We start from the raw sequence: 27,847 nt of genomic DNA on the forward strand, positions 1-27,847 counted from the left end.
GGGTTGTTTGTTTTTTTCTTGTAAATTTGTTTGAGTTCTTTGTAGGTTCTGGATATTAGCCCTTTGTCAGATGAGTAGATTGCAAAAAATTTTCTCCCGTTCTGTAGGTTGCCTGTTCACTCTGATGGTAGTTTCTTTTGCTGTGCAGAAGCTCTTTAGTTTAATGAGATCCCATTTGTCAATTTTGGCTTTTGCTGCCGTTGCTTTTGGTGTTTTAGACATGAAGTCTTTGCCCATGCCTATGTCCTGAATGGTACTACCTAGGTTTTCCTCTAGGATTTTTATGGTATTAGGTCTAACATTTAAGTCTCTAATCCATCTTGAATTAATTTTCGTATAAGGAGTAAGGAAAGGATCCAGTTTCAGCTTTCTACTTATGGCTAGCCAATTTTCCCAGCACCATTCATTAAATAGGGAATCCTTTCCCCATTTCTTGTTTCTCTCAGGTTTGTCAAAGTTCAGATGGCTGTAGATGTGTGGTATTATTTCTGAGGACTCTGTTCTGTTCCATTGGTCTATATCTCTGTTTTGGTACCAGTACCATGCTGTTTTGGTTACTGTAGCCTTGTAGTATACTTTGAAGTCAGGTAGCGTGATGCCTCCAGCTTTGTTCTTTTGACTTAGGATTGTCTTGGAGATGCGGGCTCTTTTTTGGTTCCATATGAACTTTAAAGCAGTTTTTTCCAATTCTGTGAAGAAACTCATTGGTAGCTTGATGGGGATGGCATTGAATCTATAAATTACCTTGGGCAGTATGGCCATTTTCACGATATTGATTCTTCCTATCCATGAGCATGCTATGTTCTTCCATTTGTTTGTGTCCTCTTTGATTTCACTGAGCAGTGGTTTGTAGTTCTCCTTGAAGAGGTCCTTTACATCCCTTGTAAGTTGGATTCCTAGGTATTTGATTCTCTTTGAAGCAATTGTGAATGGAAGTTCATTCCTGATTTGGCTCTCTGTTTGTCTATTACTGGTGTATAAGAATGCTTGTGATTTTTGCACATTAATTTTGTATCCTGAGACTTTGCTGAAGTCGCTTATCAGCTTAAGGAGATTTTGGGCTGAGACAATGGGGTTTTCTAAATATACAATCATGTCATCTGCAAACAGGGACAATTTGACTTCTTCTTTTCCTAACTGAATACCCTTTATTTCTTTCTCTTGCCTAATTGCCCTAGCCAGAACTTCCAACACTATGTTGAATAGGAGTGGTGAGAGAGGGCATCCCTGTCTTGTGCCAGTTTTCAAAGGGAATTTTTCCAGTTTTTGCCCATTCAGTATGATATTGGCTGTGGGTTTGTCATAAATAGTGAAAGGAGCTGGGCACATTCCTCAGCCCCGGGCTCAAAACTCCCTGAGCCTAGCACAAACACATCCCATCCTCCCATCCCACCACCATATATCTCTCAAACTCCCTGAGCCCAGTACAAACACCACCTGGAAAGTCTCCGATAAGGAGACAGCCGTTCAAGGTTACTGAAAGCGCAGGAGCCAAAAGAATTTCTTTGTTCCCCTACAACTTTCGGGCTATAAAAAGCAAACGCTCGCATTGTTCGGGGCCCTCTTGTATACTGTGTAAAGGAGGGACCAAGTTCGAACTTGTAGTAAAGATCCTTGCCGCTTGGCTTTGACTCTGGACTCTGGTGGTCTTCGTTGGGGAACAAACAGTCTGGGCATAACATCTGGGGGCCCGTCCGGGATTCCCCAAGCCCACCAGACCCCTGGTCAACGGATCTGCTAGGATCGATCTACTGATAGGTGAGCTGGCTCGTCTCCGTTTGTCTGTCTGTGTCTGTGTGTCTGTTCTGAATCTGAATCTCTGACTCGCGAGGTCTGAAACTGAGGCTGGCACAGTCCTGGCGGACGCGCTATAGGACAGCCAGTGGAGACCGGTGGGAGACGTCCCCTGGCTCTCTTCTGATTTAAATTGCGATCTGAGTTGCCGGAGCGGGTTCGCGATCCGGGCAACAGCTGAATCTGACCCCGGTCCCCGGGTGCGCGCTTGCAGTCTGAATCTGACCCCGGTCCCCGGGTGCGCGCTTGCAGTCTGAATCTGACCCCGGTCCCCGGGTGCGCGCTTGCAGTCTGAATCTGACCCCGGTCCCCGGGTGCGCGCTTGCAGTCTGAATCTGACCCCGGTCCCCGGGTGCGCGCTTGCAGTCTGAATCTGACCCCGGTCCCCGGGTGCGCGCTCGCTGTCTGAATTGCCCCGGTCCCCGGGTGCGCGCTCGCTGTCTGAATTGCCCCGGCCCCCGGGTGCGCGCTCGCTGTCTGAATTGCCCTGGCCACCGGGTGTGCACTCGCTGTCTGAATTGCCCCGGTCCCCGGGCTCCCGGCTTCCGGCGCCGCGCTCCCAGCCCGGTCCCCGGGCTCCCGGCTTCCGGCGCGCGCTCGCGGCCCCGGTCCCCGGGCTCCCGGCTTCCAGCGCCGCGCTCCCGGCCCGGTCCCCGGGCTCCCGGCTTCCGGCGCGCGCTTCCGGCACCGCGCTTGTGGCCCCAGTCCCCGGGCTCCCGGCTTCCGGCGCCGCGCCTGCGGCCCCGGTCCCCGGGCTCCCGGCTTCCAGCGCGGATTTCCTTTACAGGGATTCCAACCCACAACCTAATTCTAACCCACATTCCTTTACAAAAAGAGACACAGAACGTGAGACTGGGGAGAAGAGAAAATAAGTGAGAGAGAGACCATAGAGACGGGAAAGGGAGAAAGTGAGAAGGGAAATCGGAAAGAGAAAGGGGAGAAAACGGCAGACGTGGAGAGTCAGAGAAAGAGACTGAGTATAAAGGAGAAAGGACACGGGATGACAGAGAGACAGAGAGAGAGAAAGCGCGTGCGAATGAGATAGAAACTTAAAGAAAAGACCCTGTAAGTATGTCAATCAAAGATTTAGACAGAAACGAAAAGATTAGAGAGAGAGATAGAGGGAGGGAGCAGGCGGAGGGGAGGCGAGCTCGCTGAAAGGGAAAGTAACTTTAAAAGGCTGGGGGGGCGGACGCGAGGGCGCACTTCGTGGACTAGGCCCCCCCCCCAGCCGCCTGACTCCACGGTGGCTTTACCCCTTCGGGAAATAAAACCCCCAGATGACACAGGAATCCCCAAGCTCCAGTACTGGCCATTCTCCACCAGTGATCTGTATAACTAAAAGGCTCAGAGTGCTCGGTTTTCAGACAACCCCAAAGATTTACTGGCTTTACTGGATAGTGTCATGTTCACCCACCAGCCCATTTGAGATGATTGTCAGCAGCTCCTCCGAATCTTGTTTACCACGGAGGAGCGAGAGGGAATACAGGTAAAAGCTGGAAAGCTGGTCCCGGGGGACGACGGTCAACCGACTGCCAACCCTGACCTCATAAACGCGACCTTTCCTCTGACCAGGCCGGCGTAGGACTACAGCACGGCAGAAGGTAGGGGACGGCTACACCTTTATCGCCAGACTCTAATGGCAGGTCTCCGGGCAGCTGCTTGCAAGCCCACTAATTTGGCTAAAATATATTCTATTCGGCAAGAAAAGACAGAGAGCCCAGCCACCTACTTAAAAAAATTAATAGAAACTTTTAGACAGTACACCCCCATAGATCCAGAGGCTCCAGAAAGTCAGACAGCTGTTGTAATGTCTTTCATAAATCAGGCAGCCCCAGATATTTAAAAAAAAAAAAAAAAAAAAAAAAAAACTCCAAAAATTAAAAGACTTGGAAGAAAAGCGGATTCAAAACCTCCTTCAGATAGCCCAGCAGGTTTATAATAACAGAGATACTCTAGAAAAAAGGCAATTTAAGGCCACTAAAAAAATGACCAAGGTCCTGGCAGCAGTAGTACAGAAAGAACATCTACAGCCAGAGTACACCCAACCTAGGCGGCCCCCCCCAGGCATGATAATCTGAAAAAAGACCAATGTGCCTACTGCAAGGAGGCTGGCCACTGGGTAAGAGACTGCCTCGCTACTGCCCAACCCGGACCTGGACGCCCCACTCCACGACTGCACCGAGGTACTAGCTCAGGTGCACGGAGTTCGAGAAGACCTGCAGGATCGCCCACTTCCTGACGCCGACCTCGTCTGGTTCACTGATAAGAGCAGCTTCATGCATCAGGGCCAGAGATACGCTGGAGCGGCAGTAACTTCAGAGACTGAGGTAATCTGGGCGGAACCCCTGCCCCCGGGGACATCGGCCCAGAAGGCCGAATTAATAGCGCTCACCCAAGCTCTTACCTTAGGGGCGGGGAAAAAGCTGACGGTATATACAGACAGCCGATATGCTTTTGCAACAGCACATATACATGGGGCCATTTACAGAGAGCGGGGGTTACTGACGGCTGAAGGAAAAGAAATAAAAAACAAGCAAGAAATCCTAGCCCTGCTAACAGCCCTATGGAGGCCAGAAAAGTTAGCCATTGTGCATTGCCCAGGGCATCAGAAACTAACTACTCCAACTGCTCAAGGCAACTTTCTGGCGGACCAAACTGCAAGAAAGGTGGCGAAGGCTCCCAGCCAACTCCTTGCACTCCAGCTCCCTGACCCGGGCCCCCGGGACTTGCCATATTTCCCTGATTATTCAGAACAAGATCTCCAGTGGATTGACAAGCTTCCCCTGAAACAGATCCAGAATGGGTGGTGGACTGATACTAATGACCAAACCATCCTACCAGAAAAATTAGGACAACAAATGTTAGAACACATCCACCGAACCACCCACCTGGGTGCTCGGCGGATGATAGACCTGATCAGACGCTCTAAGCTCAAATTCAGACATACAGCCGAGATGGCCAGCAACATCGTGACAAGTTGCAAAGTCTGCCAGCTTAACAACGCCTACCCCCAATCCCAGGCTACAACGGGAACAAAGCTTAGGGGAACCAGGCCCGGTATCTACTGGGAAGTAGATTTTACTGAGATAAAGCCAGGAAAATACGGGTATCGGTACTTACTTGTCTTTGTAGATACTTTTTCAGGGTGGACTGAAGCATTCCCCACCAAGAAAGAAACTGCTCAGGTTGTAGCAAAGAAAATCCTGGAAGATATCCTCCCCAGGTATGGCTTCCCTGTCCAGATAAGGTCAGATAATAGGCCGGCCTTTGTTGCTAAGGTAAGTCAGGATTTGGCTTCCATCCTTGGGGCAAATTGGAAACTACATTGCACTTACAGGCCCCAGAGTTCAGGACAGGTAGAGAGAATGAATCGGACCTTAAAAGAGACCTTAACTAAATTAACTATGGAGACTGGCACTAATTGGGTGGTCCTTCTCCCCTACGCTCTGCTCCGGGCCCGTAATACCCCTTACAGACCGGGCCTTACTCCTTATGAAATTATGCATGGCAGACCCCCACCCTTAGTTCCCGGCCTAAAAGATGATCTGCTCAAGTCCGAAACAGAAAATGTCTCTGAACTCTTGTTTTCCCTACAAGCCTTGCAGAAAATTCATCAAGAAATCTGGCCCAAGCTGAAGGAACTATATGAGACCGGTCCCCCGCCGACACCCCATCCGTACCAGCCGGGAGACTAGGTCCTGGTCAAGCGACACCGACAAGAGACCCTAGAACCCAGGTGAAAAGGACCACTCCAGGTACTCCTAACCACACCCACCGCCCTGAAGGTAGAAGGCATCGCATCGTGGATCCACTACACCCACGTCAAGCCAGTGGACCCAACCTCCGATCTTCTGGGACCGATCACGGCGGCGGCTGAAGCACCGGACACGTGGACTGTGGACAGAGCTAGGAACAACCCCTTAAAACTCACCCTGCGCCGGCAGCATAGCTCACTGCAAACATGCAGTTAGGTAGTCTAACCCTAACGTTAGTCGCCCTAGTGGCCGCTGGAGAAATCACAAAACCAGCTCATAATCCCTTTGTCTGGAGATTCTGGCTTTATGAAAACTGAACCCACCCTGGGCAACCTCATAAGCCCGGAAAATTATTGGCCAGTGCTGATTGCCCTTCCTCAGGGTGCAACAGCCCAATTCTACTAAATTTTACTGGTTTTCAAATAGCCAAACCTATGACACCAATAATATGCTTTGAGTTTGATCAGACTAAATACAATTGTAAACACTATTGGTGGCACCAAAATGCTGGCTGTCCTTATAACTATTGTAACATCCATAGACCCCGTTATTGGGTAAAGAGAAAACAGTTAGACCCTAAATGGCCCTTCTATCGTAGACAGGATAGAGACTTTCCATATACATAGATAGTTAGAGACCCCTGAAACTCCCGCTGGACCACACCTCAACATGGGGCTGTATACTACTCCCCCTCCTCCACATGGCCTAGCAGTCACCTCTATCTGTGGCGAGGCCTAGTGCAAGTACTGCCCCTAGTCCACGGGAATATCCAACGACAGGAAAACAGACTAACACAAGACTTACGTCCTTTCTCCTGGTTAAAGTTATTACAAGAAGGACTAGAACTTGCTAACCTTACAGGACTTCATAGCCTGTCTGGCTGCTTTCTGTGCGCCACTCTAGGACGTCCACCACTAACCGCTGTCCCTCTGCCATGGGGATCCTCTACCTTTGCCCAAGCTAACAACCTCCGAAACCTCTCGTATGCTCCTATCCTGAACGTGCCCCTATACCTAAACCCCAGTCAGGAGAAGTTTCCCTACTGTTTCTCAGGAACCAATTCCAGCCTCTGCAGCATCACTGCAACGCCCCCTAATATCACCTTAAAGGCTCCATCAGGCATATTCTTCTGGTGTAATGGAACCTTATCTAAGAACCTACCTAGTCCTTCTGTTAATAACCTACTATGTCTCCCTGTCACATTAGTTCCCTGGTTGACTCTACTAACTGCTGGCGAGTTCCTAGGGTATACCGGTAACTGGACTAGTGCTGTTATTCACCCAGACCCTAGACCAAGACCTGCACGAGCCATATTTCTCCCCCTCATTGCAGGAATCTCCCTCACCGCATACTTCATTGCGGCCGGACTGGCGGGGGGAGCCCTAGGTCACACCCTCATAGAAAGTAACAAGTTATACCAACATTTTGCCGTTGCTATGGAGGAGTCAGCTGAGTCCCTTGCCTCCCTTCAGCGGCAGCTCACGTCCCTAGCTCAGGTAACCTTGCAAAACCAGAGGGCCCTAGACCTACTCACTGCAGAAAAAAGGTGGTACATGTATATTTCTAAAAGAAGACTGTTGTTTCTACATAAATGAATCAGGACTTGTAGAGGACCGGGTCCAACAGTTACGCAAGTTAAGCACTGAAGTAAAAACACGGCAGTTTGCTTCAGCTGCAGACCAATGGTAGAATTCCTCTATGTTTTCTCTGTTAGCCCCCTTCCTTGGACCCCTGCTAAGTCTACTATTTCTACTTACCGTAGGACCTTGTGTTGTTAACAGAATTTTACAATTTGTTAGGGAAAGATTTGACACCGTACAACTCATGGTCCTCAGAGCCCAATACCAACCTGTAAACGCTGAAACAGAATCAGACTTATAAGACCCAAGATTGGCTCTAAAGATACCTGAAAAGAAGGGGGGAATGAAAGGAGCTGGGCACATTCCTCAGCCCCGGGCTCAAAACTCCCTGAGCCTAGCACAAACACATCCCATCCTCCCATCCCACCACCATATATCTCTCAAACTCCCTGAGCCCAGTACAAACACCACCTGGAAAGTCTCCGATAAGGAGACAGCCGTTCAAGGTTACTGAAAGCGCAGGAGCCAAAAGAATTTCTTTGTTCCCCTACAACTTTCGGGCTATAAAAAGCAAATGCTCGCATTGTTCGGGGCCCTCTTGTATACTGTGTAAAGGGGGGACAAAGTTCGAACTTGTAGTAAAGATCCTTGCCGCTTGGCTTTGACTCTGGACTCTGGTGGTCTTCGTTGGGGAACAAACAGTCTGGGCATAACAATAGCTCTTATTATTTTGAGGTACATTCCATCAATACCGAATTTATTGAGCGTTTTTAGCATGAAGGGCTGTTGAATTTTGTCAAAAGCCTTTTCTGCATCTATTGAGATAATCATGTGGTTCTTGTCTTTGGTTCTGTTTATATGCTGGATTATGTTTATTGATTTGCGAATGTTGAACCAGCCTTGCATCCCAGGGATGAAGCCCACTTGATCATGGTGGATAAGCTTTTTGATGTGTTGCTGAATCCGGTTTGCCAGTATTTTATTGAGGATTTTTGCATCAATGTTCATCAGGGATATTGGTCTAAAATTCTCTTTTTTTGTTGTGTCTCTGCCAGGCTTTGGTATCAGGATGATGTTGGCCTCATAAAATGAGTTAGGGAGGATTCCCTCTTTTTCTATTGATTGGAATAGTTTCAGAAGGAATGGTACCAACTCCTCCTTGTACCTCTGGTAGAATTCAGCTGTGAATCCATCTGGTCCTGGACTTTTTTTGGTTGGTAGGCTATTAATTATTGCCTCAATTTCAGAGCCTGCTATTGGTCTATTCAGGGATTCAACTTCTTCCTGGTTTAGTCTTGGAAGAGTGTAAGTGTCCAGGAAATTATCCATTTCTTCTAGATTTTCCAGTTTATTTGCGTAGAGGTGTTTATAGTATTCTCTGATGGTAGTTTGTATTTCTGTGGGGTCGGTGGTGATATCCCCTTTATCATTTTTAATTGCGTCGATTTGATTCTTCTCTCTTTTCTTCTTTATTAGTCTTGCTAGCGGTCTGTCAATTTTGTTGATCTTTTCAAAAAACCAACTCCTGGATTCATTGATTTTTTGGAGGGTTTTTTTTGTCTCTATCTCCTTCAGTTCTGCTCTGATCTTAGTTATTTCTTGCCTTCTGCTAGCTTTCGAATGTGTTTGCTCTTGCTTCTCTAGTTCTTTTAATTGCGATGTTAGAGTGTCAATTTTAGATCTTTCCTGCTTTCTCTTGTGGGCATTTAGTGCTATAAATTTCCCTCTACACACTGCTTTAAATGTGTCCCAGAGATTCTGGTATGTTGTATCTTTGTTCTCATTGGTTTCAAAGAACATCTTTATTTCTGCCTTCATTTCGTTATGTGCCCAGTAGTCATTCAGGAGCAGGTTGTTCAGTTTCCATGTAGTTGAGCGGTTTTGATTGAGTTTCTTAGTCCTGAGTTCTAGTTTGATTGCACTGTGGTCTGAGAGACAGTTTGTTATAATTTCTGTTCTTGTACATTTGCTGAGGAGTGCTTTACTTCCAATTACGTGGTCAATTTTGGAGTAAGTACGATGTGGTGCAGAGAAGAATGTGTATTCTGTTGATTTGGGGTGGAGAGTTCTATAGATGTCTATTAGGTCTGCTTGCTGCAGAGATGAGTTCAATTCCTGGATATCCTTGTTAACTTTCTGTCTCGTTGATCTGTCTAATGTTGACAGTGGAGTGTTGAAGTCTCCCATTATTAATGTTTGGGAGTCTAAGTCTCTTTGTAAGTCTCTAAGGACTTGCTTTATGAATCTGGGTGCTCCTGTATTGGGTGCATATATATTTAGGATAGTTAGCTCTTCCTGTTGAATTGATCCCTTTACCATTATGTAATGGCCTTCTTTGTCTCTTTTGATCTTTGATGGTTTAAAGTCTGTTTTATCAGAGACTAGTATTGCAACCCCCGCTTTTTTTTGTTCTCCATTTGCTTGGTAAATCTTCCTCCATCCCTTTATTTTGAGCCTATGTATGTCTCTGCGTGTGAGATGGGTCTCCTGAATACAGCAGACTGATGGGTCTTGACTCTTTATCCAGTTTGCCAGTCTGTGTCTTTTAATTGGACCATTTAGTCCATTTACATTTAAGGTTAAGATTGTTATGTGTGAACTTGATCCTGCCATTATGATATTATCTGGTTATTTTGCTTGTTAGTTGATGCAGTTTCTTCCTAGCCTCGATGGTCTTTACATTTTGGCATGTTTTTGCAATGGCTGGTACCGGTTGTTCCTTTCCATGTTTAGTGCTTCCTTCAGGGTCTCTTGTAAGGCAGGCCTAGTGGTGACAAAATCTCTAAGCATTTGCTTATCTGTAAAGGATTTTATTTCTCCTTCACTTATGAAACTTAGTTTGGCTGGATATGAAATTCTGGGTTTAAAATTCTTTTCTTTAAGAATGTTGAATATTGGCCCCCACTCTCTTCTGGCTTGGAGAGTTTCTGCCGAGAGATCTGCTGTTAGTCTGATGGGCTTCCCTTTGTGGGTAACCCGACCTTTCTCTCTGGCTGCCCTTAAGATTTTTTCCTTCATTTCAACTTTGGTGAATCTGGCAATTATGTGTCTTGGAGTTGCTCTTCTCGAGGAGTATCTTTGTGGCGTTCTCTGTATTTCCTGGATTTGAATGTTGGCCTGCCCTACTAGGTTGGGGAAGTTCTCCTGGATGATATCCTGAAGAGTGTTTTCCAACTTGGTTCCATTTTCCCCCTCACTTTCAGGCACCCCAATCAGACGTAGATTTGGTCTTTTTACATAATCCCATACTTCTTGCAGGCTTTGTTCATTTCTTTTTCTTTTTTCTTTTGGTTTCTCTTCTCGCTTCATTTCATTCATTTGATCCTCAATTGCAGATACTCTTTCTTCCAGGTGATCGAGTCGGTTACTGAAGCTTGTGCATTTGTCACGTATTTCTCGTGTCATGGTTTTCATCTCTTTCATTTCATTTATGACCTTCTCTGCATTAATTACTCTAGCCATCAATTCTTCCACTTTTTTTTCAAGATTTTTAGTTTCTTTGCACTGGGTACATAATTCCTCCTTTAGCTCTGAGAAATTTGATGGACTGAAGCCTTCTTCTCTCATCTCGTCAAAGTCATTCTCCGTCCAGCTTTGATCCGTTGCTGGCGATGAGCTGCGCTCCTTTGCCGGGGGAGATGCGCTCTTATTTTTTGAATTTCCAGCTTTTCTGCCCTGCTTTTTCCCCATCTTTGTGGTTTTATCTGCCTCTGGTCTTTGATGATGGTGATGTACTGATGGGGTTTTGGTGTAGGTGTCCTTCCTGTTTGATAGTTTTCCTTCTAACAGTCAGGACCCTCAGCTGTAGGTCTGTTGGAGATTGCTTGAGGTCCACTCCAGACCCTGTTTGCCTGGGTATCAGCAGCAGAGGCTGCAGAAGATAGAATATTTCTGAACAGCGAGTGTACCTGTCTGATTCTTGCTTTGGAAGCTTCCTCTCAGGGGTGTGAGGTGTGGGGTGTCAGACTGCCCCTAGTGGGGGATGTCTCCCAGTTAGGCTACTCAGGGGTCAGGGACCCACTTGAGCAGGGAGTCTGTCCCTTCTCAGATCTCAACCTCCATGTTGGGAGATCCACTGCTCTCTTCAAAGCTGTCAGACAGAGTCGTTTGCGTCTGCAGAGGTTTCGGCTGTGTTTGTTATTGTTTACTGTGCCCTGTCCCCAGAGGTGGAGTCTACAGAGACAGGCAGGTTTCCTTGAGCTGCTGTGAGCTCCACCCAGTTCGAGCTTCCCAGCGGTAGATCACAGACTGCTGTGCTAGCAATGAGGGAGGCTCCGTGGGTGTGGGACCCTCCTGGCCAGGTGTGGGATATGATCTCCTGGTGTGCCTGTTTGCTTAAAGCGCAGTATTGGGGTGGGAGTTACCCGATTTTCCAGGTGTTGTGTGTCTCAGTTCCCCTGGCTAGGAAAAGGGATTCCCTTCCCCCTTGCGCTTCCCAGGTGAGGCGATGCCTCGCCCTGCTTCAGCTCTCGCTGGTCGGGCTGCAGCAGCTGACCAGCACCGATCGTCCGGCACTCCCCAGTGAGATGAACCCAGTACCTCAGTTGAAAATGCAGAAATCACCGGTCTTCTGTGTCGCTCGCGCTGGGAGTTGGAGACTGGAGCTGTTCCTATTCGGCCATCTTGCTCCGCCCCAAAGTTTACATTTTCTTAGATGAGTAAAACAACATCCTCTAAAAATAACAGTGGAAAGGGAACAAAATCTAGAAGATTCAGCAAAACACGTATCTGAATATTAAGGAAAAACATTGGTATTTTCAGAAGAATGCAAGATGAAGCAGCATCAGTGAAATAGAAATACAAAACCCAAGGAAAGCAATGTCTGAGATAAAATTGTAACTTTTTTTTTAAGGACCTCTAGAATGAGAATAACAGGTTAATAGGTTAAAATTAGTAAGGACTCCAAGGAAACCAAAATTATTTTCTTAAATAAAAAAAAAAAACTATGAATAAAGGCTAAAAGGAAAATGAAAATACTACTTAGCCTTGATGATTTGACAAGGAGTTCCATGGGTTTTGTTTCCTCGCTTTTTTTGGTTAACTTCAGAGTAAAGAACATAAAACATGTAAATATCTGAACAAGAAGCAAAGTGAGGCTGCCTTGGACCTCTCCATTGCACGTTGACTGTCAGAACACAGTAGGACAATGCCCAGAGTCTGGTGAGAAAACGTGTGACCTAAGAATGGCATGTGCATTCTTGTCTTTCAGAACAGAAGGCAACTGAAACCTGTCCTCTGATAGTCAGGAAATCAGGACAGGGAATCTCCCACTGCAGTCATCCTTCATTACAAAAATAAAAAACAACTAAGATTAGTTTTACCAAATTGAGAACTAAGCATTATTAAAATGAATGAAAAAGTTGGCGGTCAGTAGAAACAAATTAAAACAGATATATATCTTAAAAAAAAAAAGAGTGCAATATGTACAAATTTATTTGAAAAGAAAAAATAAGAAGAAAGTAATAACCTAAAAGCAGTCCAAATCTAAAATCAAAGAACATTATCAAGACTGGAGAGAAAAAGGACAGATCTAATAATCCTTAGACTTATGTGTCTGTAACTCAAAAATATTTCACTATTGATTCTGGAAATTCAAATTTTTGAAAAATTCAAAGGAATATAACATGATCACATGGGATTACAGTGGCAATGCAAAAGTGGTTTTAGTTAATCTGGACATCTAATTAAAGATGAAGTTTAAATGTACATTTTACTTTTATTGCCTCACCAAATTCTATCAAAATGATGACTTACTCTATAGTGAATAGAGTCAGTAAGCCCTAGCCATATACCAAGGGTTTTCATTAAGGATGTTAATGCTCACATATTAAGTAGGAGTGGACAATTATAAAACATTAGCTATTTGAAGGAAATAGGTACCATGAACAACATAAACAAACAAAATCTCCAGAAAATTAGAGGTAGCTGAAACAATGCAGAGAAACTAATTTAAAAGAAAAATCAATATTTAAAGGAAAAAATGATTTTTTCTTTGATTTTATCAATGATAGACTGGATAAAGAAAATGTGGTACATGTACTCCATGGAATACTATGCAGCCATAAAAAAGAACAAGATCATGTCCTTTGCAGGGACATGGATGAAGCTGGAAGCCATCATCATCAGCAAACTAGTAAAGGAACAGAAAACCAAACACCACAGGTTCTCACTCTTAAGTGAAAGCTGAACGATGAGAACTCATGGACACAGTGAGGGGAATAACACACACTGGGGCCTGTCGGGGAGTAGGGGGCAAGGGGAGGGAAAGCATTAGGACAAATACCTAATGCATGCAAGGCCTAAAACCTAGACGACAGGTTGATAGGTGCAGCAAACCACCATGGCATATGTAGACCTATCTAACAAACCTGCACATTCTGCACATGTATCCTGGAACTTAAAGTAAAATTTGTTTAAAAAGTAAAGAAAAAATAATGACTCCTAAATAGGCTAGAGTTGTTTGGCCACAGGTTTACCAGGCAACAACCACCCATCTCTATTTTAATAGAGATGTAGTCAAGTTTCAACCTTAGAAAGAAGCTGAGAATGATCCTCCCTTCCTGTGTGAGTCAGTAGACTCACCTGTGCCTGGCACTGACATGATTAGCTCCCCGGTGTAAGGAGCATGTAGGGAACATAGAAGCTGTGCCAGCAAGGCACGCAGAAATCACCCTGACATGAGGGAACCTGTACGTTGCTCACGGTGGCTTAGTTTCTGTGTAATGAGAGGAACTGAAAGGGAGATGAGGTCTCCCAGGGAGGACTTCCCATGAAGCGCTAGGGAGCGCAAACAATATATTAACTCTAATTTGAAGACTAGAAGTCGACATGTGAACTCTCACACAGCTCAATATATAAGCCATAGTGTGAGGTTGCTTTTGACATTTAACAATCTTTGGACAAAAAAAAAAAAAAAAAAATGTGTCTCATGCTGGTGTTTTTATTATCTTTTACTCCCAGCAGTGTATTATATTAATTAACGAAAATATGGTTTTATGTTGGCATAGACTTAGAAAGAAAAACAGATTCTAGATTTACAAAGACTTCAATTTGGCTTTTGTATTTAAATGTCTGAGAAAGAAAGCAATTCCTTCCAATATTCCTCTTCAGTGACATTATCCTTTAATTAACAAAATGCTTAGGGACATTGCTCTGCCGGGGGACTTTCAGAAGTTTTCTAATACCACTGTGTAATGAAACAAAGACAGTACCTAAGATGATTTAATTATAGTGGCATATCAGGATAGGAATATAGAAATATATGTATTTCTATAGGATAAATAATATTTTCCAGTGAAAACTAACAAATGAAACTACTCACTATGTATGAGAAGGTAGCAGTGTGTTACACACAGAAGGTATTTTCCACTAAAAAGAACATATTATCAGTTCTAGTTATGCAGTTATGCATTAACCTTGTTGTTCTTGAAAAGACATGAAAGACATCCTGGATGACAGACGCCACACCACAGGTAGTGTGTTAGTAAACAGGAAGTAAACATCAACAACTAGCAAATACAAATGCTTCTCAACTTAGGATGGGGTTACATCCCAATAAACCTATAAACCTATTGTAAATTTAAAATATTGTAGACTTAGGATTGGGTTACATCCCAAGAAGCCTACTGCAAGTTAAAAATATTGCAAGTTGAAGATGCTTTTAATACACCTAACCTACCAAGCATCATCACTTAGCCTAGCCTATCTTAAGCGTGCTCAGAACACTTACATTAGCCTACAGCTAGGCAAAATCAGCTAACATAAAGTCTATTTTATGATTAAGTCCTGAGTATCTCAAGTAATTTAGTAAATACTGCACTGAAAGTGAAAAGGAATGATTGTATGGGTACCCAAAGTATGGTATTCACTGAAATGTGTATCAACTTTACACCAGTGTAAAGTTGGGGCATCAGGGACCATGTGTGCAGAGGAGTGAGCTTCTTCAGTGTGAAATTAAGCACACCTCTGCACGTACTGTGTTCTGGGTGCTTCCCATGGAAGCCTGAGGCAGCAAGCAGCAGGGAAACCCATCTAATACAGATCTACGTGGGCCCACTGAAGTCAACGCTTGTGGCTAAATACAGATGCTTTCTGCTAGTTTGCACCTTCTGCCCTATCTTAGATATAGCACGGAACAGGCAGCATTTTCTTTCACAGAGTGAGACTTTTTCAGCTGAGAGATGCTTTGTTCCAGGGAAGAGAAATTCAAATGAGAAGATAACTATGTAACAGAGAAATGACTCAGTACATGCTGGCATAGAAAACCGGTGGAATATAAGGTAGGCATTCATGTGAAGACTGTGCAGCAGTTCTGAAAACATTTTGCTATGATGTTGTAAATGAAAAAACTGGATGAAATGAATGAAAAATATATATATACACTGTAAATTTGCATTTTGTGTATGTGTACTTGCAAGCATGTGTACATGCAGACAGATGATTGATCCATACATACATAAAGGCACAGTTAGATAATTTTTTTTAACTGTTGTCTGCAAGAATAAAAATCGCTTTGATGTCAAATTAGAGAGGATTTTCTTTCACTGTTTTCCTATGTTAGTATTGTTAAATTGTCGTTTAATTTTAAATGGGAGAAAATTAAATTGTCAACCAGTTGCTAGTTGGTGAGGTTATGATTCAAACTACTCTAATTTGTGATTCATATTAGTCTAAAGGAAGATGAAACCTTTAAAAACAATAAATGAGTTCCATGCCTTTTCGTATATATTAGTAATGCATTGGTTTTTATGAAGCACAGTAATTTATACATAATTTTTTAAGTGTTATATACATAATACTTAGAATTTTGATGGTGTCATAGCACTTCATAGTTATTGTTCACATGAATTCTATGATGGGGTCACTTAAGAAATGAGAAAACCAAAGGAAAAAACAGTTTATCCCAGTTGCATATATTAAAATGGAGCAAACTCAAAAAATGTTAGTTTGAAATGTGAAGAGAAAGGCTTTTGTCTTAAGAGTTTATATCCTGTTTATTATTTAATTGATAATCTAACACATGATCATAGCACAAGATTTGGAAAGTACAGGAAGGATTAAGAAAAAATAAAACTTACCTATAATTATATATCTAGATATAACAACTATTGACAACTATTAAGGCATTTTGATTCATTATGTTCTTTAATTTTACTGTATTCTGTTTATATTCTTGCTGTCAAGAAGTTGGTCTTTGGTCTAATTCATCACTGCCAAATTAAACTTTCTGTAACAATGAAAATGTTTTGTATCTGTGCTGTCTGAAACAGAAGGTTCTTGTACTCTTGAAATGTTGCTAGTGGCTGCTGAGAAAAAAAATTATAATTTGATTTGATTTTAACATATTTACATTTAATTTTAAATGCTACAAGTGGCTAGTGGGGCTATTATTGTGAACAGGTGCAGGTGTATTTTTTACTGTGTGGTGACCTGCCATCTTGTTTCTTTTAAGAGTTGGTTTTTGGAATTCTTAGTTTCAACACAAAGTGCCTACGTATGAATGTCTTATTTATTATACTCAATAACTGTAATGTTTCTTCAACTGAAGGAATCAACTGTCTTAGTACTAGAAAATCCTCACCTATTATTTCTTCAGATGGTGCCTCTCTCCCATTGTCTCTATTCTTTTGTTCAGAAATCTAATTAGATTTATATTAGACCTCTTCTATCCTCCATATTTCACATAATTTGATTTTCATATTTTTATTAGCAGTACATCATTTGTTTTTAACCCAACCATTGTTTTTCTTTTTAATAGCCATAGTTTTTAATCTTAGTACTTTTTTTTTTCCAAATCTATTCTCTCTCATAATATCATGGTACTTCTTACATTTTCTTTGTGAGTGTAGTTCTTCTACATTACATTCTTTGTTCTCCTTTTTGTTATAGCCATTAATATATATAGTAGATAGTTGTCTTGTGTGTTCTGTAATGTTTGTTTAGGCACTCCACTTTAATGGGGTCTTTAAAAAAATGATATATGAGCTGTGAGACCATCCTTGCAAAGATTTGTATTTTCTTCTTAAAAGTGCCCATGGGTACCATCAAACTGGGGTCAATGTTCACGTTATATTCTTGGGTAGGGGGAGTTGTGGTTCTCAGATCATAGGTAGTTAAATTTAAACTCTCACAATTCTAGGAGTTTAAGTGCTAGCGTATAAGCTCAGATTTTCAAACTTCTAGGGGAGTTTTTTTTTTTTTTCTTTTCACCTCTAATCCTAGACAGAAATCAATGTTTTCCTATTTTCTTTCTATGCCAGTAGAAGGACTTTTCTAGATCCTACACTTGCAGTAAGGATGCAGCCAGCCTTTCAACGATACTAGCTTTATTCAGAGTTTCAGTTCAATGCTTCTCCTCATGCAGAGCTGCAGTCATAGCTCTTGCACCATCAGGGACATTAAAACCTATGCCTCCCAATCAGAAATCTGCGTATGCTTTGCCCCTTTCTTAGGCAGCAACACAAGCAATTACTCTGGAATGAAAGTGGGAAAACTGATTTTCCTCTGCTCTCATACCACAACAATCAACACAAAACTTCTGTGACCAAATGTATGGGGATTTCTCTCCACCAACAATCAAGCAATCATTTCTGCAGCAGACACAAGCTGAGCGTTCTCTAGTTCAGTTCCATTCTGACCCTATCTGCCTGCAGACATCGCCAGACCCCACAAGTTGAGGGCTCAGTCCCCAAGACCGCTCCCTTTCAGATGCCAGTCACAAGCCTCAGATTGTTTTACCTGAGCTTCTGACCTTTTGGGATCAGCCAGGGATCCTATGACCCTCATCTTGGGTTTGATTAATTTGCTGGAATGGCTCACAGAACTCAAGGAAGCACTTATTTGCATTTACCAGTTAATCACAAAGACTATTACGAAAGACAGAAATGAAAAGGTATATAAGGCAAAGCATGTGGGAAGGGGTATGGAGCTTCCATCCTTCTCTGGGAACCACCTTCCAGGAACTATCATGTGTTCAGCTATCCAGAAACTCCCTGAACCCAGTCACCAGGGGATTTTACAGAAGCTTTTACAGAGGCATGGTTGAATAAATCGTTGGTCATTTGTGATCTACTTAACCTTCAGCCCCTCATGGTCCCCTGAGATTGAGGGGTGCGGCTGAAAGTCCTAAGTCCTCTAATCCTGTCTTGGTCTTTCTGGTGACCAGCTCTATCCTGAAGTGACCTAGAGGCTGCCAGCCCCATAAATCATTAGCATAAAATGACATCAGTTTGGACATTCCAATAATTTTAGGAGTTGTAGGCTGGGAAATGAGTCTAAGACAAAAATATATATTGCACAGTATCACATCAGGTTTGTTGGTTTTTTCTTTTACGGCACCTGAAAATTTCCCTTCTTTGTTGTGACCTCAGATGGGTACTAATATAATAGTTCTAGATAATTCTTATCTAGTAATGAGAGCATTTTCAAGTTATCCTAATATTCCATTTTAATCTATTTAATATCATTTTAAATGATTTTGCAGCAATATTTTGTAATTAACATAATTGTTAAATATATAGGAACAATATCTTCTTACTTATTTACTAGAATAAATATATTTCCATTTAAACCTTTATCCAAGTTTCTGTTATCTCCTTAGGTACAAATTCTCAGAAGGAAAATTATTAGCCCAAGCATTTTTTATATATATTGCCATGCTAAACTCCAGTAAAATTATAATGATTTGTATTCCAAAGACAAGCATATAACAATGTCCACTCTACTATATCTTCATGAAATTGTGCACTAAATTTGGGGTGTTTAAAATGTTTATTAGCCATTCATTTTCATATTGTGTTTAATGCTTAAGTCTTATGCATTTTTGGGGGGTTTTCTTTTTTTGTTTTTGTTTTTGTTTTTGTTTTTGTTTTCGGTACGATGGAGTCTCCCTCTGTTGCCCAGGCTGGAGTGCAATGGTGCAATCTTGGCTCACTGCAACCTCCAACTCTGGGGTTCAAGCAATTCTCCTGCCTCGGCTTCCTGAATAGCTAGGATTACAGGTGCCTGCCACCACGCTCAGCCAATTTTTGTATTTTTAGTGGAGACAGGATTTCACCATGCTGGCCAGGCTGGTCTCGAACTCCCAACCTTAGGCGATCCACCTGCCTCGGCCTCCGAAAGTGCTGGGATTACAGGCATGAGCCACCTTGCTCAGCTAGCCTATTTTTATTATCATTGTAGTCTTTTCCTTATCACTATACAGTAATTTACATATTATATCTATTAATGCTTTGTATTATTTGATCCTTGTTTTCAGTCTTTCAATTTTAATGTTTTGACTTACAGAAAAAATTTAAATTTCTATGTTTAAATATATTTGTATTTTCTAGTGAAAATTTTATATTAATTTAATGTCTAAAAGAAATGTCTGTATTGAATAAACAATGTGTTTATTTATTTGCTTTATTTCTAATTTTCTTTGAGGGACAGAAAATACCAATCTCAGGAAAATTTTGCAACTTTTTTCCTTTTATCGCTAATGTAAAATGTGTATACTACCTTTTTTACATTTTGATTTTCTCTTCTTTTAGTGATTAAGTGATCCAATTGGAAAGACATTATTTTATTACAAAGTCAATATGATGCACTGAAATACTTCTTAAGTCAATTAGCCATTATCTACCTATTCTTTTTGTAATATGTCATAATTAGACCCATCTATTTATTCTTCTGTTTAAAATTTCAGAAATTCAGGGTAAAGCCTACTCTATTCTCTGCAATATCAATTGGAATTACATTAAATCTATAAAACTTGCTAAAGGAGAGTAATAGTAAGGTGATTCAGCTTTTCCATTCAGCAAGATGGTATATATCTCATTACTTATGTATTCCTTTATGCTAAAAACATCATCTAGATTTTAACATATAGGTTGACCATATTTCCTTCTAAGGTTATTCATTATTACCTTGCATGTGTTTTTTCTATTGTAATTAAGTTTTTCATATTATATAGCCTTGTATATATTTATTATTTTTTCTGGCCACTTCAGTTGAAATTATCTCTTAATTGATCTTCTTGGGTATTTAACTGTATGATATGACATAAAAGATAATAATTTGTAGTATACTTATGCTATTTTTTAAACTATATCTTATAGTAGGAACTTAAATTCCAGAAAATGCTAAATAAAAAGGTTGATCATGTTATTCTGTTTCTTATTTTAATGGGAATTACTCTAGTACTTCACAAATAAATATGAGGAGTTGTATTTGTCATGTTTGTATGATAAACAGTCTTGTTTCTTGTGTTGATGATGTGAAACTCATTCTCCAAATATATTACACTTTTAAACTATCAGATAATTAGAGTAAAGAGTTAAGATCTCTTCCTTCTGATATATCCTCTCATTCTTTTTCTGGTTTTCCCAACAGATTTTGCTTTACACCTTATTCTATGTCTTTCATACACAGAATTTCTTGACTGCAATGACTTCACATCAAATAATATATTTTATTTAGTAGTGTCTTTGCCTCAAATGTGTCTTTTCTTGAATCATATTTTTAAATGTTAACGTATTTATACAGTTTTGTTTTGTTTTCATTTGCATAATAGCCATTATTTTTAATTTCACTGTAATGGTGTGTTGTGTCATGTAGAAAAAAATTATCTTTTTTAACTCAGTTTCTGAGTGTTTGATTTTTTTAAGGAAAGATACTCCCAATAATATTTATTATAAAAATATATGCCTGCTCTGATATCTGTCAACTTTCCTTTTAAAATATATATATAGATATAACTATGATATATATCATATGATATTTATATATGATATTTTATATATATATATTTTCCTTCTCCCTTTTAAAATATTTTATATTCTGTGTCATTGATTACGACTACTTTGTGGGTTTTCTCTAATAGTCAAAGGGTGGATAGTAAGTGCATGTGATTTAGAGTTTCAAAAACTTGGATTCAAAACTCCATCATGTTCTAGAAGTTTGACTTCTGGCAAGCCACTTAATTTTTCTGAATCTTAGATTCTTGTCATAAAATTAGGGTAACAACCTCTTTGTCATTATAATTATCAAATAAGATCAAGAATGTAAAGCCCCTAGCTTAATACTCACTGAATAAGAGACACAGTAAATCATGGCTAATAAGATTAACATTTATGGTGTTCAAGAGACATAAATTTCAATAATTTCAGACGTAATAGTACGAGTAAATATTTGACGGTGTCCATCAATAAGGCAACAAGCAATGGTGGCAACTGTGACAAAGTGGAACCAACGCCAATCCAAATCCAAAATTTTAACGCTGTGCTGACCAAATAAAAATGCCACAGCCTTTCATATTTTAAGTAAATATCACAACATAAGATTTTCATCAGAAAACCTGTCTCCAATTTTAGAGACTTTTGTTAATCTTGCCACTACTTTAGCAGGACTTTAGTGTGCCAGACATGAGCCTGCTAGTTTTAAGTCAAATAATTATTTATTCTTATGCCCACTTCTCAACCGTGTTGATCAAATTCATAAAACAAATCTTAGCCTTAAATTCCTTATTTCACTTCCTTGTCTTCACTTCCTCTGGGACCTAGTCTATTATGCTGCAGCGTTGACAACTTGCCGAGACAAAAAGTTGAGAGTTATGACAGTAGGAAGAAGAGCCACAGAGAATAAATAATAATAATAATAATAATGCATGTGATTTCTGGCCTGTGGTCAATTTGTGACAACTATCAGTATATCAGGAGAACATGACATGCTCAGAGCCAAACTATAGTGGCCAATTTTGAAATATATTTAGACATGTATTACTCTCAAGTTTGAAGATGTGCATTCATGGAAATCAGTAAATTGAACAGGAAAGTAAAAGAGCACTGTTTTAGATGATATAACCTCAAAGAAGAGACAAAAATAGCTTAATATAATGAATGGATGAGTGCATGTGTTTCAATTAGGTAGCAATAAGCTATGGGCTTCATGGGCAGGAAGGTACATTTCAACCCTCTAAGTAGTGAAAAATTCCATTGTGCTGCTAATTACCTATTTAATTCTTTGAATACAAATGTGCAATTAACATTACAAATAATCAAGGTTAAAATATAATTAATGCAAGTGTGATTTAGTTATAATTAAACTAATTACACAGATATGTAGTTTAATAAGGGACTTGCAGAGCATTATTTGGATGTAAATTTATTCTTCTTTTCAAGAGCAGTTATTTGAATTTCATTTTCCAATTATTTTACAAATGATGAAATAGAATTATAAAGGAGAGAGTCAGTCTTCCAGGGATGAAGAAATAAACCTAATTTTGCTTTATAAATTACAATTCTTTTGTCTACACGTACTTGTAAATAGAGAAGTTAGAAATTTTTTTTTTCAAAACCCACCTCCAAACTCAACAAAAATATCTGACTTCTATGACTGCAGGGAAAAATCAAGGAAATACTTGAGAGAGATTCAATCCCATACAGCATGATTTCCTTTCAGAGTAAGTAGTATCACAACTCTCTTTACATATACCAACCTCAAACGCTTGCTCAACTAATAAATTTTCTCTACTTTCTGTTCTCAAACATAATTAGTTCTTAATGTTGAGATTTCACCTATTGACATAGATTAACCCAAGTAAAACTGCATTATCTACCCACAGACAGAAATAGATATAGCATGTAGCAACTTGGAGCAAGATAGATTTGATTTCTGATCTGCAACTTTCTTTATGTAAGTTAGTTGCAGTTAAATGACAATGGCATGTCTGTATCTACACAAGGTGGATTTTATGTGGTATAGCATTGAACCTTCATTTAAACATTTGAGTTATTATTTCTAGTATATGGATGAATCAATGACTAGAGGAGAATGGGGAGAGAATAAAAAAGGAAAATTCTAAGAAGTAAAAGAGATAACTAAGCACAAAGTGACACTTGTGATACACTCTAATTCTATCAGAATGAAGTCAGAATGATACAAGCAAACAAATACATGAAAACCTAATCTGTCACTTTCTGAGGACAGCTGAAAACCAATTATCATGAAAACTGAGTAAATAAATTCTATCTCTTTTTCTGTATGAAGTGTACCTCTGAGTAGCCAAATAAAAGACAGTTAAAGCACCTCTGTACAAAATTATCCAAACTAGTAAATGAGAACAAAAAGACTAGGTTAAAATGTCACCATTTTGCAATGGACTAATTCACCTAAGCATTCAACATCAAAACTGCTAACAGCTAAAAAAAAAAAAAAGACTAAAGACCAGCTATTATGTGCCTACTTTTTAGTTTTATATTTTTACTATTTATTTATTTATTTTTACACAAGGGTTATGAGACTGGCTAATTTTTGTATTTTGGGTAGAGACAGGGTTTCGTCATGCTTCCCAGACTGGTCTCAAACTCTGGGCTCAAGCAATTCACCCGCCACAGCCTCCCAAAGTGCTAGGATTACAGGCACCTCACCTGGCCCAGACATTATGTGCCTCTTGATGAAAGAGAACATCATCTCCTGTTTAGTCATGCCAAAGGATTGAACCCTAGTCTAACTAAACATCTGAATCCAGCTGCAATTGAAAGAAATAGAAGAAATGAACATGTTAAATTCCATCATCAGTATGCAGTCAGCAAAGTTTGTAGGCCAACTCTCCATGTCCAACAGTCCAGGTTCTTCAACAGAGAGTTTGTAAAGAAATGAAAGGAATGGAGAAAGGACCTGTGAATTGAGTAACTTAAAGGCCCTATCAAGTATCTTATAAACACACAGGATTAAACTGTGATGTCTAGGAATACACTCTTGAGTAATGAATTATAAAAAATCATTTAGATAGAACAGGTTGTGTTTGGAATGGAGTATATAGAATGACTTATAAGTTAGCTGCCAAAGTTCTATTTCTTGTCCTGAGTTTTGTTTACAAGATTGCCTTTAATAATACATTAAGCTGTATTAAAAACAAAAACAAAAAGATGCCAAATAAGAGTTAACCTCAACAGGGATGTGATTAGATGGAATTTATGGGGTGGTGGTCTGGTTTTGTTTCTTGAGGTAGGTACTGATTATATAATTATATTCACTTTATTAAAAGTCGTTGGATGTTCTTTTTCATATGTAAATTGAACTTCAAAAAAGTCCTTAAAATTATTTTATAAAAATATTGAAGGAAGAAATAAGATAGGCCGGGTGCAATGACCCACACCTGTAATCCCAGCACTTTGGGAGGTCGAGGTGGGTGGATCTCCTGAGGTCAGCAGTTCGAGAGCAGCCTAGCCAACATGGTAAAACCCCATCTCTACTAATAATACAAAATGTAGTCAGGTGTGGTGACATGCACCTGTAATCCCAGCTACTCAGAAGGCTGAGGCAGGAGAATCGCTTGAACTCGGGAGGCAGAGGTTGCAGTGAGCTGAGATCATGCCACTGCACTCCAACCTGGGTGCTAGAGCAAGACACTATCAAAAAAAAAAAGAAGAAGAAAGAAAGAAAGAAAGAAAGAAAAGAAAGAAAGAAAGAAAGAAAGAAGGAAAGAAAGAAAGAAAGAAAGAAAGAAAGAAAGAAAGAAAGAAAGAAAGAAAGAAAGAAAGAGAAGATAATAAGTATCTGAAAAAAGTCTTCTGAAGTTTTGATAAAAATACTGTATTAAAATCGTATGTCATTGTTAAATACAGTGAGTTCTAAGTTTCTCTTCAAAGAATCAGTATGTCAGTATGTTCAGTTCTATGATCTTCATTTTAAAGTTTAACTTCCTCATTCTCCTCATCTCCGTGCCCCTAATTTCAGTAAACAACCTCCCCACCAGTTATAATCAGTAGTTCACATCTGTTTCCCTAGTCACCTGCTCAGTCCTGAGTCACCCCTGGTCACCTGCTCCATCCTGAGGCACTCTGGTCACCTGCTCCATCCTGAGTCACCTCTGATCACCTGCTTCATCCTGAGTCACCCCTGGTCACCTGCTCTGACCTGAGTCACCTTTAGTCATCTGTTCTGTAACTGTCTTTCCCACCAAAACAGCTCACCTTGCCACTCTGGCTCATACCCCTGCTCTCTTTAAAATAGCCAATAGGAATTAGCCTAGACTGTGTGGTCCAAACTTAACCAATAGGGGAATGACACAGCAGTAAGGGCTACCTGTGTCAGGGATAAAAACTCTTTCCCCTCCCATGTTCAGGTGTGCTCTCGCCATTGCTCCATCTGGGAGATGCATCCCTCTATAGAAGTAAAATTGCCTTGCTGAGAAAATTCATGTTAGAGTGCTATTTATTTTGTGACATTGAAAATTTATTTCTAACATCATTTAGAGAATAACAACAGTAATGTCACTTATTATGTTTTTAGGATCAAGGTAAAAGCTGTACAAAAAAGCATATTGGTAGTCCTCATAATTTGATTTTTTATTTTAAGATGAAAAACACAACAATCACTTAAATCAAAAAGTTAGAAATAAAACAACAAAACTAGATTGAGAAAAGCATGGTGGAGGGTTAAGAAGAATGACAAAGTTTGATAACTTTGAAAAGTAAAAATAATTTGAATTTCTAAATAAATTAAATATCATCCTTTTAAAAATAAAACTCAGAATCTGGAAAGTAAAACTACAGAAATAAAACACAAATATACAGATATATGTATAGAAAGGAAATACAAATTTTGAAAGAACCATAGTAATAACCCTGTATAAGTAATTTGCAATTTTAAATTAAATTAATGAGTTTCTAAGGAAACATAAATTGTCAAAATTACAAAAATGCAAAATATTTAATAGCAAAAACTGAAAATGAAGTTTTCAACAAATCAATTTTTCTTTTTAATAATAAATATAAAATCTATATAGACAGCATATGAAATTTAACAAAAAATATTAAAAATCTAACAAAAATGAAAATTTATCACAGAAAGCTAAGGACAGATGGATAATCAAGAATCTCCTATTCATAACAAATTTTTCAAAAGGAAAAGAACTAGAAAATACATGCAACTTTATATATGTTAAAGTTATTTTTTTTTTTTTTTTGAAATGGAGTCTCACTCTGTCACCCAGGCTGAGGTGTAGTGGTGTGATCTCGGCTCATAGCAACCTCCGCCTCCAGAGTTGAAGTGATTCTCCTACCTCAGCCTCCCAAGTAGTTGGGATTACAGGCACATAACCACCACACCCACCTAATTTTTGTATTTTTAGTAGAGATGGGGTTTCACCATGTTTGCCAGGCTGGTCTTGAACTTCTGACCTCAGGTGATCCTTCCACCTTGGCCTCCCATAATGCTGGGATTACAAGTATGAGCCACTGTGCCCAGCCTTAAAGTGATAAATTTAAAATATTCTTATAAGAACTTTTTATAAAATTGCAAACAAAATAATGCCTACATTAGATGAAAATTCATAGACAATTTTCAATCCATCATATTTCATAAATAGAAATATCACCATTAAATGAGAAAATGTATTGTCATTTAACATTGTTTTGATAGTTCTAGGGAAAGCAATAAGGAGAATGAGAATCAGAGATGTTACCATAGAGGAATAGGAGGCAGGGCTAGCCTGCAGTTCCTGCTCAAACAGATAGAGCCGCATGTGAAGACTCATATCGTGAACTTTTGCTACAAGAATTACCCTAGGAACATACCGAGAAAGCTGAGAGAATCCACAGACCCTTTGAAGGAACTGGATCACCACTGCTGGCTCAATGAGACATCAGAAAACCATGAGTCCACTTGCTTTCTCAGCAGGAAGGCTGAGTTCTCTGGGGCAAGTTCTCAGCCCTGGTCACCAACTGCCCAGAAATTGACTTGGTGCTGTTGGGAGGGCCACAGTGGGAATGAGACCCGTCTTTAGGACTGCAGGCTGTATGGAAGCAGGATAAGGCCTGTGACTGCCAGCGTACTCCCACTTCCCTGGCAACCTGTGTGACTCAGCAGAGGCAGCCACAATCCCCTGAGGAACATAAATCCACCAGCCTGAAAACCACACCCCCATCCCCCACTGCTGCCACAGCAAGCCCCACCCAAGGAGAGTCTGAGCTCAGACACACCTAACTCTGCCCACATCTGACGGTCCTTCTCTACATGCCCTGGTAGCTGAAGACAAAGGACATAATCTCTTGGGAACTCTGTGGCCCCACCCACCACCTGATCCTTCTTCCACAAGGGCAGCTGATACACTCTTGAAAGCACCACCTCCTGGCTGGAGGCCAACCAATGCAAAACCAGCACACTAAACAAAAATACAACCAAGGAACCTCACAGAGTCCACTTCATTCCCCTGTTACCTCCATCTGAGCAGCTGCTGGTATCCACAGCTGAAAGACCTGACGATGGATCACATCACAGGACTCTTTACAGACACTCCCCAATACCATCCTGGAGCCTGGTAGCTCTGCTAGTTGGCTAGATTCAGAAGGGTAAAAACAATCACTGCAGTTGGGCTCTCAGGAAGCCCCATTCCTAGGTGAAGGGGGAGAGCACCACATCAAGGGAGCACCCTGTGAGACAAAAGAATCTAAACAGCAGCTAGAGTCCCAGATCTTCCCTCTGACATAGTCTACTGAAATGAGGAGAAACCAGAAAAACAATTCTGGTAATATGACAAAACACAATTCTTTAACACCCCTAAAAGATCACATCAGCTCACCATCAATGGATTAAAACCAAAACAAAATCTCTGAATTGCCAGTAAAATAATTTAGAAGATTGATTATTAAGCTAACTGAGGAGGAACCAGGAAAAGATGACCTCTAACTTAAATAAATCAAAAATATAATACAGCACATGGAATGAAAAATC

General features: G+C 40.4%; 1 protein-coding gene across 1 annotated transcript in view; it reads right to left on the reverse strand.

The window, feature by feature from the left end:
- Nucleotides 1-27,847, reverse strand: part of ABCA13 (ATP binding cassette subfamily A member 13) — a 513,939-nt gene that overhangs the window by 103,553 nt on the left and 382,539 nt on the right. The window lies entirely within an intron of this gene.

Source organism: Macaca mulatta, chromosome 3, assembly GCF_049350105.2.
Source record: "Macaca mulatta isolate MMU2019108-1 chromosome 3, T2T-MMU8v2.0, whole genome shotgun sequence".
Lineage (NCBI taxonomy): Eukaryota > Metazoa > Chordata > Mammalia > Primates > Cercopithecidae > Macaca > Macaca mulatta.